Source organism: Crinia signifera, chromosome 2, assembly GCF_055691185.1.
Source record: "Crinia signifera chromosome 2, ASM5569118v1, whole genome shotgun sequence".
Taxonomy (NCBI): domain Eukaryota; kingdom Metazoa; phylum Chordata; class Amphibia; order Anura; family Myobatrachidae; genus Crinia; species Crinia signifera.
Window position 1 is genome coordinate 46847232 of NC_139218.1, and position 17707 is coordinate 46864938.

Here is a 17707-nt window from a genome sequence, read left to right on the forward strand (position 1 = left end):
GCAAGATTTAAGCAGTCATTTGCAGAAGGGGCCAAAATAATATTTCAGAATTGAATCTGCCGTCTAGTACCTGCACTCAGATTGGATCAAGATTCACTGGCAGCGTGCGTGAGAGCAAGCTTTCCTATGTAGCCTTTGTAACAGAAAACACATGAACAACACATACCGTAGGGTACAGTAATAAAATGCTACTCAGATACATAAGAATAGAATACATGATGATTTACCACTTGAGAAATGCTGGTTATAGAAGCTGCCTGTAGTCCCCTATACCTACGACTTTCGAGGGAAGACCGAAATCTCTGTTGACTTCTCTTCAGAAACTTACTACAGTACGGTTTTACCATGCATGATAGACAACACAATGGCAAGTTATTATTGTTTTCGTGTTTGTATACTCATAAGAAACTCTTGTAAGAAATGAATTTTCTGTAACAGCCTTAAGGTGCCCATACACGTACCGATTCGGACGCTGCAATGTGTGCTTTGAGATGCGGGCTCCCGCGGCATCTCATCGCACAATACAAAAAGTATGTGCTGCACATACTTTTTGTACTTGCTTTTTATCGCATTGCATGCACAACGCATGCACAAGACATGCAATGCGATGCAATGCTATTTAAGCTCAAAACGCACAGCCAAAACGGGACGTGTATGGGCACCTTTAGAGGTGTACAGGTTTCTCATCTAGGAAGGGTTTGGGATGTTAGATGTGTTATTGGGTAACAAATAAGAAATTTCTTTAAGGATCAAAGAGTGATGGTGGTACAGATCTATGTACCTTATTTACCGAAAAAAAGCACCCAAACTAGAATCATAAACACATGTTGCCCCACATTTCTCCAGACCGCTGCTATTTAAAGGGGCAGGTTTAACAACAAATGAGCAATTTTGTTATCACTCATTCCAGATGATAAATAAAGCTCAAGCCAGCCAGTCACTGTCCACATTTCCAGCAGGCCCAATGGCAAACGTCCTAATTGTAATGCCCCATTTCCAAATCAGTAAGCCCCAGACATTTGGGAATGGGACTGTTAAGAAATAAGCAACAATTGATGTTCTAACAACCGATACTAACTAATGCCACTGTTCTATATATCGTTCTAAGCTTTTCTTCTGCTGAGAATAAAGTGTACAGTATGTGACAGCTATTCTAACATATCTACTTGTGAGCCAGAGCACTAAGGGTTCAATGAAATCAGCCCTGGAGAGAGATAAAGTAGACACAGATAAACTACCACCCAAACAGCTCCTAGCTGCCATTTTTGAAACACAGCCTGTCATATGACAGTTAGGAGCTGGTTGACTATTTCTATATACTGTATCTCTCTCCAAAGCTTATTACACAGTGGTCTATTTACTAAGCTTTGGACAGAGAAAAAAGTGGATTCAGATAAAGTACCAGCCAATCAGCTCCTAACTGCAATGTTTCACATTAATTAGGGGTTACATTACAAAATCAGGCCCTATTACAAAAATATGGCCTGATTCAGACCTATTCGGATGGCGCTGAATTCATCCCCATTTCCAATGTTAGGGGTATTTGCATGCGTGAATATGTGCATGTGCAAACCCCCTGGACGAACGCCTTTAACAAGTATAACACTGTCAGTGAAGGGAAGGAGGCGGCCAGTAGCCGGCATCAGGGGAACAGCCAGTGTATTATGGGTATCCCTATAAAAAATACTAGGTGTTCCCATGGAAACACAAGTGTGTCAATGCCTGACGTCACCGCCCCTGACTGTAGCCCCCCCCCCCCCCCCCCACATAACATAGGATCCCTGCATGTAGCTAGTTTACAAAGCACCCCTGAATCTGGTGGCCGATGGCAATATTGACCGCCAATCTAGTGGCTTATATGTGTCAGATAACCTTTCATAATATACTCATCATTCATCAATGCCAATATAATGAATATTGCAGATATCTGGATTACTGTAGATGCATATTTTTTTATCAATTTCTTATGGGGGGGGGGGTAATTTTGGGGGGTACGGGAGGGACCAGTCAATTCCCTGACACTACTATACAATCAGATCCGTCAGGAAGATATTACAGACAGCCTTCCTGAGGAGTAAAAAGCATGCACCAGAATCCAAAACCCAAATTTTGAATGCGAAAAGATACAAGCTTGGACTTGATTTCCCAATGACTGGGTTCTGGTTTGGTTTGGTTTCACAGTGGGAGGAGTCAGATTTCTGGAGAACTGACCCATCACTAACAATAACACATAACATAAAATGTATGAAGTAATTATCTTTAAGAGAACATTATTGGCCCAGCAGGCAGGCAGGCATCCAGAGTAAGAGAACGGGAGCTGTACAGAGATGCCAAGCCACATGCCGCTGGAGAGACCCGCTGGTGCGGAAGTTCCGGCGCCCGACCAACAGTGGGTGGGCAGAGGAGGCAGGATCACCCCGGTTACACTTTTGTGCTAATCCACATGGCGTTTGATTTTTAAATGATTTGCACATGCATACTGATCACAGTATACATGCACGATGCCAAACAGTGACAAAATTCTAAAAAACTAATTATTAGCAAGCCAGACTGCTGTTTGAGTGACAGGAAGTCACTGTTTGGGGGTGGTAACCGGTCGATATCTGGGAGTGTCAGGGAAAATGCAGGCATGCCCAGGTGTTTTCAGGGAAGGCATGTGACATCAGCTCTGGCGTCAATCACAGAGTTGTGGAAGGGTCAGGGTTACGCACAGACTGCACACACTGGAAAAATCATTTGATGAGTGAGTTGCAAATAGATTTGAAACTATACATCAAAAATGTTGACAAGCGATTTGCAGACTTGCACAGGGTGGGATTTCACTCTGGTAGGGCGATGGCTGTCTGATTGCAGGGCTCTACAAAATACCACAGAAGTGATCAGGTCTGAATAATTCCATATGTTTCCATTGAATCAGGAGAGACCAGCATCAGATTCAAATCCCACTACTATTACTTTTTGTGGATTAAATGCTATGTTTACATCAGTGATTGTCCAGCAACAGAGGGCTACAATACCCAAACTTTGGGCGTTTTTCAGTAAGGTTCTCAAAAGCAGTCTAACTCACTCTGCATATTACATTTGTCCCACCTACATGCAACATGCTTATTAGAGAAAGATTTAGCATTTGAGATCCTTACTGAACAATCCCCTCTGGATGCTGCAATACTAGACTATCACTTTGCTTCTGTTCCCGGTGGCATGTGAAATCAAGAAGCTTTGGTGGTGTCAAGGCTTTTCCCGCAAGTTATGGAGTATGAAAGGGTGCTGATTGGTTGACATTTGCCCATACCTCCCAACTTCTGTCCGGAGGAAATAGGGACACTCGCGCGGCGAAGCCGCGTGAGCGTCCGAAAAGGGGGCGGGGCGTATGCAAATGAGGGCGCGGCTTATGCTAATTAGCCGCAACCTCATTTTCATACGAGAATAGACGCTGTGCGCATGCGCACACCGTCTATTCTACTAGATTGGGGGGTCTCCCAACTGCCACCCCCCGCAGCGGGACAATGCCTGCCGCGGGTGGGACAGCGGGACAGGACCCGAAAATCGGGACTGTCCCTCTAAAATCGTGACAGTTGGGAGGTATGATTTGCCTATGGTGGGAGGAGCTGCTGCTGCTGGCCATGTGCTACAGCCCTCCCCTCATGGTCATTTTTGATGCTTCCCGTTGCCCTCACTGCATGCTCCTGGCTGGTCAGGTACTGCTGCTGCTGTGTACTTGTTGAGCTGCATAATCAGCACAGAGCTCCGGTAGCCAGCACAAAGCAGGACTTCTGCTGGCCCTGGGCAAGCTGAAATGCCCCTAGACCAGCAGGTGCACAGGTGTACTAATTACTCACAGACACATATTATAAGGTCCGCAGGTGGAGTTAATTATTTCACTTGTGATTCTGTGAGGAGACCTGCAAAACATGCACTGTGTGGGGTAATGAGGACCAAGTTTCCTGACCACTGCATTTACCTAGCTTGTCTATACTTAGAGTCAGTTTGGTTTATAACAGGTTGGAGGACGGAATCCTGGAAGTAGTGGAGTGGTGTCTAATCTACTGTACAATTTAAGTAGAGGTTGGTTGTGAAAAGAGAACAGAGAAGCCCAAATGTTGTGACAAGGTGCAGAGGAGTTTCTCAGAATACTGGTGATATGTTCGATTTGCAAACATTCATACTCTCCTTCATAGTCCATTCTTGGATGCATATGCACATGGTCATGGAACCGCAAATGTTCTATGGTTTGGCTTAATATAACAGTTTTCATATATGTGATATGTCTGGTGTGCTCTATTTCTCCCTTTTATATTTCTATTGGGAAAATCAATAACATTTTTGGAAAAAAAACTAAACAGGTCTGGTAGCCAAAGACCTGTTTGCACCTTGTGCATTCTGAATGAGTCCTTCCAACTTCAGCCCTTCCACTCTGCTCCTGACTGCCAGGTGCCGGTGGCTAGATGTCCTCGGAGCGAGGTTGGCGCACAGGCATACTTTCGGGTGAGTGATCATAGAAGTATCCCCATGGCCCAATCCACCCTGGGCTTGCAATGTCACTCATTTCATCAGCACTGCGGCTGCTGGACTACCCTGTCCAGACCTTGCTGCCAGGTGCCCTGCTGGCGCTGATTACAAGGTGACCCTGACTACAATGTCAGATGACTGTCACTCGTGTCAGCAAAGTAGGCCCGAGAATCATAGGGCCCTTAGGCAAATGCCCATTGAGCCCATACAAAAAGGTAGCCCTGTGGCTCCCTTCTGAAATGTGTGGTCAGAGCCAGAGCCGGCCCTAGGCATAGGCAACATAGGCAATTGCCTAGGGCGCTTGGGAAGCCTAGGGGCATCCCAAGCCTAGGGCAGGCAGAGTTATAAGGCACCTGGACACTGGCTTTAGCTGCCACGATTCCTAGCTGAGCAGAGCACCAATCGGGTATCATCCTCAGCATACAGATACAGGGAAGCTGACTTTGGGCTTCACGGCTCCCCTGTTCCCTGCCGCCAGGAGGAGAGTCTGCGGTCGGACCTGCATGCATGTCCAACCTCCAATTCATGTCAGATGCGCTTAGGACCACGCATCACACCCGAGGGGACGTCAAAGGCATCCAATTTGGGCCGATTTATCCTCCCGATCATTTGGGAACGGGTGAAATCGAACCATATCGCTATAGTGAATGGCGGCCTTTGCTGCGGAGACCGCTGGTGGCCAAAGGAAGCAAGGCAGCTGATTAGTTAGGTAAATATCTTTGCTGTGCTGGGAGAGGGGTGCTGGGTCAGAGGTAAAATTAGCAGCCAAAATATTGCCTAGGGTATGAAATTGGCTAGGGCCGGCTCTGGTCAGAGCTGCAGCAAAGGGGCAGCAGCTGCCACTGTTAATTGCAATTATGTTTTTAATGTCATTTTTAGAATTAAAAAAAATAATCCGAAGATGTTTCCCTTTAATAGCTTATTGCAGCGTTATGTGCTTGTAAGTAGCTGCACAGTTCTGTATTTTTAGGCAAAGCGTCAGACTAATTACGACCTTAAGATGGGTTCAGTGAAGTGTACATAAGGCTACTACTATTTGCATTTATATATATATAAATAATTATATTCAACTAACTCAACCTGCTTCTAAAATAAAAAAAAGAAACAGACATAATCATAGCACTAAACCAATCCAGAACCCAGGAAAAAGTCTAAAGAGCAACAAGTGTGGAACATTTCTTTCTGCCACATGTAATAAATATATCAGTTTGTACTTGTATGTGGTCTCCCGGAAAGTGTTGGTGGTCTGTGTCTCTCAAACATAGCTCAGTGTGTAAATGCTAACAAGGGTAGTTAAAAATAGGTTTACAAATTGGGACAAAACAAACACACATGTGACAGCTGGGCTGCACATTTCACCATGCATAGCTATTGTACTGTAGGTAAGATGAGAATGAGATGCAGAAAGATGTTGGGTTAGGATATTATTGCTGCAATGGGTGTAGTGGAGAAGAAAGTATTTACCAAACATCAGTAAATTGATGCTGCAAAGTTGCATGCCACTTGACAGCACCGGAGGTCACAAAACAGGGAGCCCCACGGAGTGGGGGGTGACATTGGAACTGGTAGGGGGTGCCAGTGGCGGATGCGGCTGCATCGCATGCACCACCATTAGGAAAAATTATCTGAAAAGGCTGCAGAGGGTCATTGTATATGTTTGTGATAAATAATACATCCAAGCAATGTAATCAATTATTGCACTGAGGATTGAGACAATATTATCACAGCAAGTCCACATCCTCAGATGCGGATGGTAATAAATTGACCCCTTTTGCAATCTGGCTGTTGGAACGAAAATCTGGAAATTCAGACAATTGGTTAAAACAAACAGATTTTTTTGATTAACCATTTTTGTCTGTTTTTATTTTTTTGTGGGCAAATAAGCAATTGACATTTCCACCCATATAGTACCAGATTTTTGTTCCAACAGCTAGATTGGGCAATTAGGTGTATACAGGGCCAGATTAACAATGCGGTGGATGGAGCTGAAGCTCCAGACCTCCACATAAAAATAGGCCCATCACCATGGCAGCATGATGATCACCAGCTGGCCACATGTCTGGCCATAAATCATAAGTATAAATATTGCATTTTTATTTCCATATTTTATATACTGTATTTAGGGAGACATTGGGGCTTAAAGTGTATGGGTTCTATATGCCTACATGGCAATGGCCTGACCTCCTCCAATTTTCATAACAGGCCTAGAACTTTTTAACTCCAGGCCCACAAGGCCTCTAATCCAGCCCTGGGTGTATGATCAGCTTTATACAGACTATGCAGGACTTCATCATTTTTCAGCATTAAAAAATAATGCCTGGACCTGGAAATTAAAAAAAAACTCCTACAAAGGGAGCAGACCATACCCCTTTCAGACATACGGCAAAATCCCGGGATTTTTCACGTGCACGCGCACAATCCCGGGACTAGGGTATGTCTGAAAGGCTCTACCCGGGATTTTAGTCCTCTAAAATCCCGGGTCCTTCGCACCTGCAATGGACCCGGGATTTTTAAAAAACGGGTTTGAACTGGGTCTAAAATCCCGGGTAGTATGTCTAAAAGGGGTATCACCTACACTGTGCAGCACATCAATTGGGTCAACCTTGCTGACAACACAAAATTCAAGTACACACTATGACATGTGGACGATGCGTCATTCTAATTTGCCTCACTGTGATATATCATCTAATATATTACCTAATGAGGACCATCTTAGAAAATACAGGGAGGCTTTCTGAACATCCGTGGTTGGCCGATATTGAGTGACACCACCGGGACACGTTGAACATGTATGTCGTTTATCTATAGAGCCGAATTTAGCAGACATCAGTGGTCGATATGAGTGCACACACTAGAACAGCGGTCCTCAAACTGTTTTGCTCTGGGACCCCATCAGACAATAAAAAAAATTCCAGGACCCCAGTAAGTTATTGCAGAAGGTCATCACATCACATGTGTAGGCAGCGGACAGCACATACATGGCAGCATTGTGGAGGCACAGAATGATGGGAGGAGCCTGAAGTAACAGACAATTCAACAGATTTTTGAATCACTGACTGAGATTAGAAAAGTCATCAGCCTGATGGTCAGCAACATGGAGTCGCGACCCCATGATATAACTCAGAAAGCCCATTACATATTTTAATATATTCTCTAGTGCGGGCATTCCCATCTTTGGTCCTTAAGGCACACTAACACAAAGGTGGTTGAAGTACTAATCAAGTCACCTGTGCTGAAGCATTGATATCACTAAAACCTGCACTGTGCCTTGAGGACCACGGTTGGGTATGCCTGCTGTAGTGTGTATGGGGCTTTAATAAAATGAAACAATATATAAGGTACAAATTATTCCTTCTGGAAGTCCTAGTTGGGTTCAAAAAATATCACTCAGAGCGTCCAAGATATGTTTATGGAGCATATCTTGTAGTTCTGCATTGTCCATGCTCCAGAGCTGAGAGTATCTAAGTACAGGTGGTGCAGATACATTGTAGCCACTTCTCCATCTGCTGCTAAGAAGGCTGAGCTGGAATGTGATAGGGCGCTCTCATGTAGACAAAGATCAGTCCAGGTGTGGAGACAGAACTGCACACTCTGCATAAATGGACAATTTACCTAATATAATTGATGCTATTTAGAAGAATAATGTTTAAACATTTAGATCACCCCACATGTATTAAGTACCCAGTAGTGCCCCCAGCCGGCATAACTAGAATTGTTTGGGCCACATAGATATATTCCTATTGCCCCCCACCTTCCACAGCTGGTAGAGAGCAACCTCTCTCCACTGCAGTGGGCATAACTCTGGCCGAGCCCACCTCCCAGCAGGCCACGCATGGTGCAATGTGATTTGGGCAGGCCCTGGGAGGACTGGCAGAGCAAGGCAGTCACCCCTCTGCACCCACAATTGTATATATGGACGACTGGCATTCAGGATGTAGATGGTCAGTATAGCTATGTCATTATTCCACTGGGTATACTGCCTGCCCCTCCTAACCCTCTGTTCTTGCAGCCTAACCCTATTTCTCCCCCTCTGCAGCCTAACTCTAACCCTCCTCGCTGGTTCCTAACCCTTACCCCCACTCCCAGCCACCTAAAGATAAATCCCCTGTGCCAGTGCCGTCTTTCCCATTGGGCACGATGGGCAGTTGCCCGGGGGCCCTAGGACCTAGGGGCCCCCGGCCCAGCCCAATGGGAAAGATGGTGCCGGGGTCCGGGAATCCGCTCACCCTCGCTGGGGGATCCGGGCAGGGGGATCAGGGCGGTGGCGGTAGCTAGAAGCCTGATTCGGCGAAGCTCTATTTGCCGGCGGGGCGGGAAGCGCTGTTGCATTTGAATAGACTGGCCGGACGCTGATTGGCTGAATTCAGAAAATCAGCATCCGGCCAGTCTTTGAAAAGGCAACAGCGCTTCCCACCCCGCCGGCAAATAGCGCTTCACCTCCTAGCTAGCAGTGAATTTAATTTCGGGGGTCCGTGTGCCGGGGTTCTGATCACCCTCACTGGGTGATCTGGCAGGGGGATCAGGGCATCGGTGGCGGTAGCTAGGAGCCCGAAGCGGCGAAGCGCTATTTGCCGGCAGGGGGGGCGAGAAGCGCTGCTGCATTTAAAATGACTGGCTGAATGCTGATTGGCTGAATTCAGCCAATCAGCATCAGGCCAGTCTTTTCAAATTCAACAGCGCTTCCCGCCCCCGCCGACAAATAGTGCTTTGCCGCTTCGGGCTCCTAGCTACCGCCACCGCCGCCCTGATCCCCTTTCCCAGCGAGGATGGTCGGATCCCCACCACCCGGCCACCATCTTTCCCATTAGCGCTATTTGCCGGTGGGGCGGGAAGCGCTGCTGCATTTGAAAAGACTGGCCGAACGCTGATTGGCTGAATTCAGCCAATCAGCGTCTGGCCAGTCTTTTCAAATGCAACAGCGCTTCCCGCCCCGCCAGTTAATAGCGCTTTGCCACTTCAGGGCAGGCTCCTAGCTACCGCCGCTGCCCTGATCCCGCTGCCCGGATCCCCCAGCGAAGATGATCGGATCCCCGGCCGCCGGAAGCTGACTGGCTGCCGCACGGAGCCAGAGAGGTGAGGGTTGGGGAGGTGACTGTGGGCTCCTGGGCAAACTAATTTGGGGGGGGGGGGGGTCCAGTGAACTAGGTTGCCCAGGGGCCCTTCCTAATGTTAAGACGGCCCTGCCCTGTGCCCCAGCCTCACTGTAACCCCTTTCTTAGTGCCTAAACCTCACTCCCCCCTCACGCAGCCTAACCCTAACCTTTCCCTCCCTGCAGCCTAACCCTAACATTCCCCCCTGCAGCCTAACCCTAACCTTTCCCTCCCTGCAACCTAACCCTAAACTTTCCCTCCCCGCAGCCTAACCCTAACCTTTCCATCCCCATAGCCTAACCCTAACCTTTCCCTCCCTGCAGCCTAACCCTAACCTTTCCCTCTCCGCAGCCTTACCCTAACCTTTCCCTCCCCATAGCCTAACCCTAACCTTTCCCTCACTGCAGCCTAACCCTAACGTTCCCCCCCTGCAGCCTAACCCTAACCTTTCCCTCTCCGCAGCCTAACCCTAACCTTTCCCTCCCTGCAGCCTAACCCTAACCTTTCCCTAGACTGTGAGATGGGATCCATCGATGAACACTGATTCATACCACAGACAGCTGAATCTTGGGAGCCTGATCCACAGGTCATTGTCATACCTTTATTTAAGGGAGGGGGGCACCAAATTCCAACTTGCCTCTCTTTGTCTGGGATGAATTTATGCCTCTGACTGTCAATCATTTATATATGGCATTAAGGATGCGGTCATCTATTAGAATGAACTTAGGTCTACAGTCATTAGGTCTACCCCACTGGGTCGACTGGCAGGAAGGTCGACCTGCCTTAAGGTCGACATGGGCCAAGGTCGACACGACTTAAGGCCGAATTTGCATAAAGGTCGACATGAGGAAGGTCGACTGGTCATAAGGTCGACATGGGTTTTTCACTGTTTTTTGAGCCGACATGTGCCGACAGGCGGTATTTCATGCCCTACCATCTACTAGGGCGTGGTGGGAGAATAAAATAGTGTGCCGAGCGCAGCGAGGCACCGCGCCCGAAGTATTGCGAGCGAAGCGAGCGATGCGAGGGTCCGATTCTCATTGCCAACTGTGTCCATGTCGACTGTGTCGACATTCGGATAAAAAAACAGTGAAAAACCCATGTCGACCTTATGACCAGTCGACCTTCCTCATGTCGACCTTTATGCAAATTCGACCTTAAGTCATGTCGACCTTGGCCCATGTCGACCTTAAGTCATGTCGACCTTCCTGCCAGTCGACCTAGTGGGGTAGACCTAATGACTGTAGACCTAAATGCAGTCTGACGAATGATCCCATTCCGGCATTAAAGGGTATGCCATTGTTTTGTAAAAGGCCTCCATATTTGTTAGGTCTAACACCGAATATTCATATTCAATTTACATGGTCAATGTAATGTATAAAACTTGATTACATATGAAATGCCAGCGCATTTGATAAGTGCCATGTTTATTATCTGCTCATACAATTGTTCATGGACCTCAATATACAATTTATTGCATATTTCTCCGGCTCCATAAAGCAGCTGAATTTACAATATGACTGAGGCTCTGACTGCTTGTTTTGACATATTATGATGATATCACATTCTTTATTGTATTCATGTTGTCAGAATGTTTAAACCCACTGTGTTTTTACCACAGAATAATCTCCACGGTTCTTTCATCAGTATTCTCCTGGTGACTGACGAACGTGAGGCAACATTTTCTCACACAGCGAGAACAAATAAACAGGCTGGCCGTGTATCTATTAGCGTGATGCTGACTCCGTTATTGCTACCGCATGCTCTAGAAAAGTCCCTGGGTTGCACATTATTGCATCACGATCATAAAGTCTTAGTCATATTTATTTGGATTATTTGTACTAAAATAATGTGAAAAGGGTTTTTACACCATTTTTATATTGTTTCAGTTTCACTGAAATGTATAAACCGGCTTTTAGAGCAGTTTTTTTGTGAAAAAAACTACTCCAAATTTTTTATTATGTTAATTGCTGGTCCCCTGGTTCAGTGATTGCTGCCTCAGTGCTCTCCTCTGTGCCTCAGGTCACCTGTCTGAGTTCAAGTACCTACATCCATATATCCACTACTGGTCTATAAACTTTTATATTCCAAAGTCCAGGTTATACCAGGGTTGCCTACCCTCCCGGAATGGCCGGGAGGATCCCAAAAATCGGGTCCTCCTCCCGTCCCCCCGGAAAGGTGGGCAACCCTCCCGGATTCTAGGGGACCCCCACGCCAACCCCTGCTTGCGGCGTCTTCCCCCTTACCTCTGCATTTAAATGTAGCAATCTGCGTAATTCCGCGGGTCTCAGAGGAAGGGGCGGAGCTAAAATGCCCACAATTGCGTCATTTTAGCCCCGCCCCCTCCACGGAGATACGAGAATTGGTGTATTTTACATTATGGGGGGCGGGGCTTAATGACATCACACTTAAGCCCCCCCACCACCACCCCCTATGCATAGTGGTGCCCCACGTTATACTGCATAATATTGCCCCTTACACATTATGCAACAGAGTAGTAGTGCTCCTTATACATTATGTCACACAGTAGTGCCTTTTATTCACATTATGTCACACAGTAGAACCCATTATGCATTATGCCAAATGGTAGTAGTGCATCTTAAACATTATGCCACACACTAGTGCTGCTCCTTACATCACAAGGCTATAGTAGTAGTGCCCTCTGTACATATATGCTCAGAGTAGTAGTGTCCGTTTCGCAGTATGCCCACACATTTGTAGTACCTTTTTGACTTGTATGCCCAAATCCAATGGACCAGTTCCTCAGAAGGGCACTCTTAGTGGGAGTCTGGACACTGGAGAGACATCATGGCATCATGACATCCCTCCCTGCACACACTACATGCAGTATGCCCTAGGCATTCAGAGATCATGATGGTGGTCCATTCTTACCACAGGGCATTGGTGCTCTGCCACATCATGCTCGTTACGGCCCTGGCCATTCAGACAACCCTGACCCACATCAATGTACAGTAAACAGGGCTAGATTGCACACCTTCAATTTACACACAAACTTGTAATGCATAAAAAAATTGAAAATGCAGGTGCACACTCATATTCAAATGTAAAAAGGTAAGGTCAATTAGCCATTGAGCTATGGCCATTTAAAGGGATATTACCCTGATATATATTTTTTTTAATCAATGAATCCTAATATCTGGGCAATAAAGAACTACTTGCCTACATTGCTGCCTGGTAGGGCATGGCTAGTGGAAATGTGGGTTGTCCAGGGGCATTACTTCACGATCGCATCATGGCTACGCACTGCTGAAAAACCAGGTGCTGTATATGTGTCACCAAAGCCTCCTCAGACTGCTCACTTGGGTCTAGGGGGCTGGTGGGGAAAGTGTGATTCTTGCAATCTTTCGGGGGGGCAATAAAAATAAAATGGCAAAATAACAAGAAAATATAAAATGGACAGATCCTTACTCATTTCTCACAGCAATAACACACAGGGAAGAAATGCCAATGGCACTGTTAGGCAGAAACCCCTGAGCCTTTGTAATACAGTGTGGTAAAGTTTTATATGTACTTTGTAATCCTTTCCACAATGTCTGGCAACAGCCGCACCTTTCCATGACAGAAATGCCAGCATTTTCTAAATCAAACGTGGATATGTTTTTCTCTCAAGCGATCATTATTAATGAAGCATGTACATTCAATAAAACACAGATTGTCTCTTTCTGTGTCTAGAATAAGCATAGCCGGTGTGATGCAGATTTGGACACATATCAATTAAATTTAACGCTCAAAAAGCTGCATGCAAAAAATAAAATACACCTAAAATATGTTTAGGCACCACAAGGCCTGTTCAGCTTACACCTACATTTATAGGCAACACAATGCCTGTCCAGCTTACACCTACATGTATTGGCAACACAAGGCCTGTCCAGCTTACACCTCCATACATAGGCGCCACAAGGCCTCTCCAGCTTACACCTACATGTATCGGCAACACAAGGCCTGTCCAGCTTACACCTACATGTATAGGCAACACAAGGCCTGTCCAGCTTACACATACATGAGTATGCACCACAAGGACTGGCCAGCTTACACCTACATGCATAGGCACCACAAGGCCTCTTCAGCTTACACCTACATGTATAGGCAACACAAGGCCTGTCCAGCTTACACCTACATGTATAGGCAACACAAGGCCTGTCCAGCTTACACCTATGTGCATAGGCAACACAAGGCCTGTCCAGCTTACACCTACATGCATTGGCACCACAAGGCCTGTCCAGCTTACACCTACATGTATAGGCACTACAAGGCCTGTCCAGCTTACACCTACATGTATATGCACCACAAGGCCTGTCCAGCTTACACCTACGTGTATAGGCAACACAAGGCCTGTCCAGCTTACACCTACATGCATTGGCACCACAAGGCTGGTCCAGCTTGCACCTACGTGTATAGGCACTACAAGGCCTGTCCAGCTTACACCTACATGTATATGCACCACAAGGCCTGTCCAGCTTATATATACATGGCTATACATTACAAGGCCTCTCCAGCTTACACATACATGAATATGCACCACGAGACCTGTCCGTCTTACACCTACATGTATATGCACCACAAGGCCTGTCCAGCTTACACATACATGAATATGCACCACGAGACCTGTCCGTCTTACACCTACATGCATACACATGAGGTGGCCTGTACAGCTTACACCTACATGCATACATACCACGTAGTCTGTCCAGTTCTGCTCCAGTATAGTACATGCTGCAGGTTTATTGCAGACATAAGTCTGATATACTTACATCCAATGCACAGGCCCAATTCACAATGGATGACATCTTGGTATGCCCGGTCTATTTCGCTCTCTTGTAAAGTCGAAATTTCCTTATCTTTAACATCTGGTGGATGAGAAAAAGGAAAATGATTAGTATATTTGTATAGCAAAAATGATTTACCGTATATACTCGAGTATAAGCCGACTTTTTCAGCACATTTTTTATGCTGAAAAAGCACCTCCTCGGCTTATACTCGGGTGTATACGGTAGTTTGTTTGAAATTAGTGCTGCCGTGTCGGGGTTAGAGCCTGCAAGTGTAATTAGTCTCTCCTGCCCTCTCACAGCTCGGTGCGTGCGCCCGGAAGCAGTGTGGGGAGCGGGGCAGGAAATAAAGTCACAGCCGCCTGCTTACACGTAGGGAGGAGGAAGAAGAAGCTGCTTCTGCAGATTCTGACAGTGTAGGTGAGCCTGAATTAGCGGTGCCGGAGCTGCGTGGCTGATAAACGCTGACTGACTGTGCGTACACAGTGCCACATCCGTCAATCCTGCAGCCTCAGCACCGCTAATGGAAGCTCACCTACACTGCTGATATCTGCATAAGAAGCGGCTTTGCCTCCCTATCTAGTACCACACTAGTACTGGTGCTCTGGGGGCCGGGCCACCCTGCAATGCCGACAGGGCCACCCTGAGGAGGGGACAGCCAAGACTTGTGGAGAAACAGGGCAGCAGCCACCAGCACTATGAAGCTGCAGGATCCGAAGTGAGCAACCCAGGTCAGGGCTGAAGCTGATCCCTGTGAGTACTAGTGTCCCTGCTGGGGCCTATCTCCTTCCCTCCTCTGCCCCAGACCTTCCTCCCCTTCCCTCTTAGAGGTCATAGTTGACTATGTACCACAGACTCCTGCCTGTGGAACCCCAATGATCTGGTGATGGGGACACTTCAGTGTCATGGGTTTTATCTTATGCCCCTAGAATGAGACCTGAGCTACCATTATATCTCCCTGTGGCCAGTGTATTAGTAACTGCTCTGTGCATTTCCCATCCTAGGCTTATATTCGGGTCAATAAGTTTTCCCAGTTTTTTAGGTAAAATTTGGTGCCTCGGCTTATATTCGGGTCGACTTATACTCGAGTATATACGATACTTTTAATAATATATCATAGCTTTAATATACAATAGAAAAAATATAAATTGTAATCACTTTTTTTTAGTTTTCCTCAATTTGTTATTGAATGCCTAAAGAGTATACACTTTTAGCCCAAATAATCAATTATCAGCATATGCATAAAAGCAAAAATGTAACTAAATGATCAAAGAGTTGTTAATTGTCCAAATCCACTTTGTTGGCACGTTCTGAAAGTATACGAGGTTTATAAATGTATTTATTTGAAAATGTAGGGAGGATATGCACTTTCTTACCACGGCAGCAAAAGCTGTGAGGGTGAGTATACAGTATCATCATTGGGATAGGCGGGATCCCGGGATTTGGCCCCAAAAGTGCTGGGATTAGACTGTCTGCACATGCGCAGTCTATTTCCGGGCAGTTGTGCGGCTCTGTGCAGCGTGACACGGTCAGAGGTCATGCCGCGCAGCCCACTGGCTGCACCCCCGGTCTCCAGTTCTGGCAGCTCTTCAGTTCTGGCCTCACCACCGGTGATTACCGGACCCTCCCGAACGCTCTGCCGCTTTTGCCCGCTCACTCCAGGTCGCTCCGCCTGTATAAGTAAATGTGCGAGGTGGGCTGTTTGGGGGGTGGCATTTTTTTAAATTAAGTAGGCCAATCCTGGGATCCCGGGATTGAGCATTTTTCAATCCCAAATCTCGCGATTAAAAAAATGCCCCAGGTTTGGCTCCATAGTATCAGCTTTTCAACAGACCGTAAACATCATTGCCAACTCTGCCCGAATAGCCAGGAGAGTACCAAAATTAGAGGGGTCTCTCCCAGTTTCCTCCACATCTCCCAGTTACACTACTGTGTTGGTCATTGTACAGTCACCACCTATTTTTTTGACTGAAGAAGATAACTTGCAGGTTGGAACTGGGAGGAAGTTGCCCCCAATAGTTAAAAAATGCCACCAATAGTGCTCAACTGTTAATGAATATTCACAGCAGCTGTCTCAGTGAACCTGGATATGTTATGGTTTACAAAACTAATATGCTGCATATATGGTATTCTGATTTGTAACTGCTACTGGTTTTACAAAGTGCTTAAAGAAGTCATGGAGAGGTGGTGAAACTCTCCTTCCCTGCCACCCCCCCCCCCCCTCCCAGCAGACAGAGCCAGGATTGGTACTATCGAGTTTGGTGCACCTTCCAAATTCAAAATGTGTTCCCTGCCGCCGGAGTCACGCGACGAAAAAGAGGGGGGTCTGGTATAAAGTAAATGAGCATGGCCACACAAAAGTACCCCCAGTTCAAATTATGCCATATCATTACACAACACACGTAGTGACCCTTATTCACATTAACCTCACATAGTCACCCATATTCACATCACACCTCATGTAGTGACCCATATTTACGTTATACTGTACCTCACATAGGCCCTTATTTTGATCTGATGTTTACACTCTGCACATGCGCAGAGGTCACTCTGCGCATGTGCAGGGGAATTCTCCGAGTCTAAAATTTAGACGCCGCAAAGGGGGCGTATAGGGGCGTGAGGGGCTTAATAGCCTCATTACCCTATGTATACGCCCAGCGTTTCATGGGCGTTCCCATGCAAACGCGGGGCGTATGCATGGTAATGAGGCTATGACGCCAGTGATGGGGGCGGAAAGCTGACATCGCCGGATGTCAGCTGCCCGCCCCAATACAAGCTTTCACACGGACGATTGTCTGTGTGCTATAAGCTTGCGTGAGCGGGGGGAGCGTGCGGCCCTGCCTTCGATGGTCATCGACCATCGAATGCAGGGGGCAGCTCCCAACATGGTGGAGGCGTACGCCTCGCCATTTTCATGCGGATCGGCAGCCGTCCGTGTACGGACGGCCGTGCCGATCCGTCTTGTAGGCGGGGATTCGTCTGGTGCGGTCGGAGCCGCATATGCGGCTCGACCGCACCAACCAGAATAAGGGCCATAGTGACACATTCACTTTACACAATACGTAGTGACACATTTTAACATTTCACAACACAGTGACCCATATTCACGCTACACGAAATGTAGTGACCCTTATTCACATTACACAAGACACGTAGGGTGACATTCTATGGAATGAGAGTTGTGTTTTTTGGCAAATTTTACTCAAAAAAATGGCTAATTCGCATTTTTTCTTGAAATCGCATATTTAATCTGATGCGAAAAGGTCCCTAAATCGCATATTTTGTGCGATAAGTCATGCATACTGAAAGTGCGGTAAAAA

General features: G+C 46.7%; 1 long non-coding RNA gene across 1 annotated transcript in view; it reads right to left on the minus strand.

Moving 5' to 3' along the window:
• LOC146058726 (uncharacterized) overlaps nucleotides 1–17707 on the minus strand; it is a 195632-nt gene that overhangs the window by 89090 nt on the left and 88835 nt on the right. Inside the window, exon 2 of the long non-coding RNA XR_014469920.1 lies at nucleotides 14373–14468. This is a non-coding gene — a long non-coding RNA (uncharacterized LOC146058726). The remainder of the gene's footprint in view (nucleotides 1–14372; nucleotides 14469–17707) is intronic.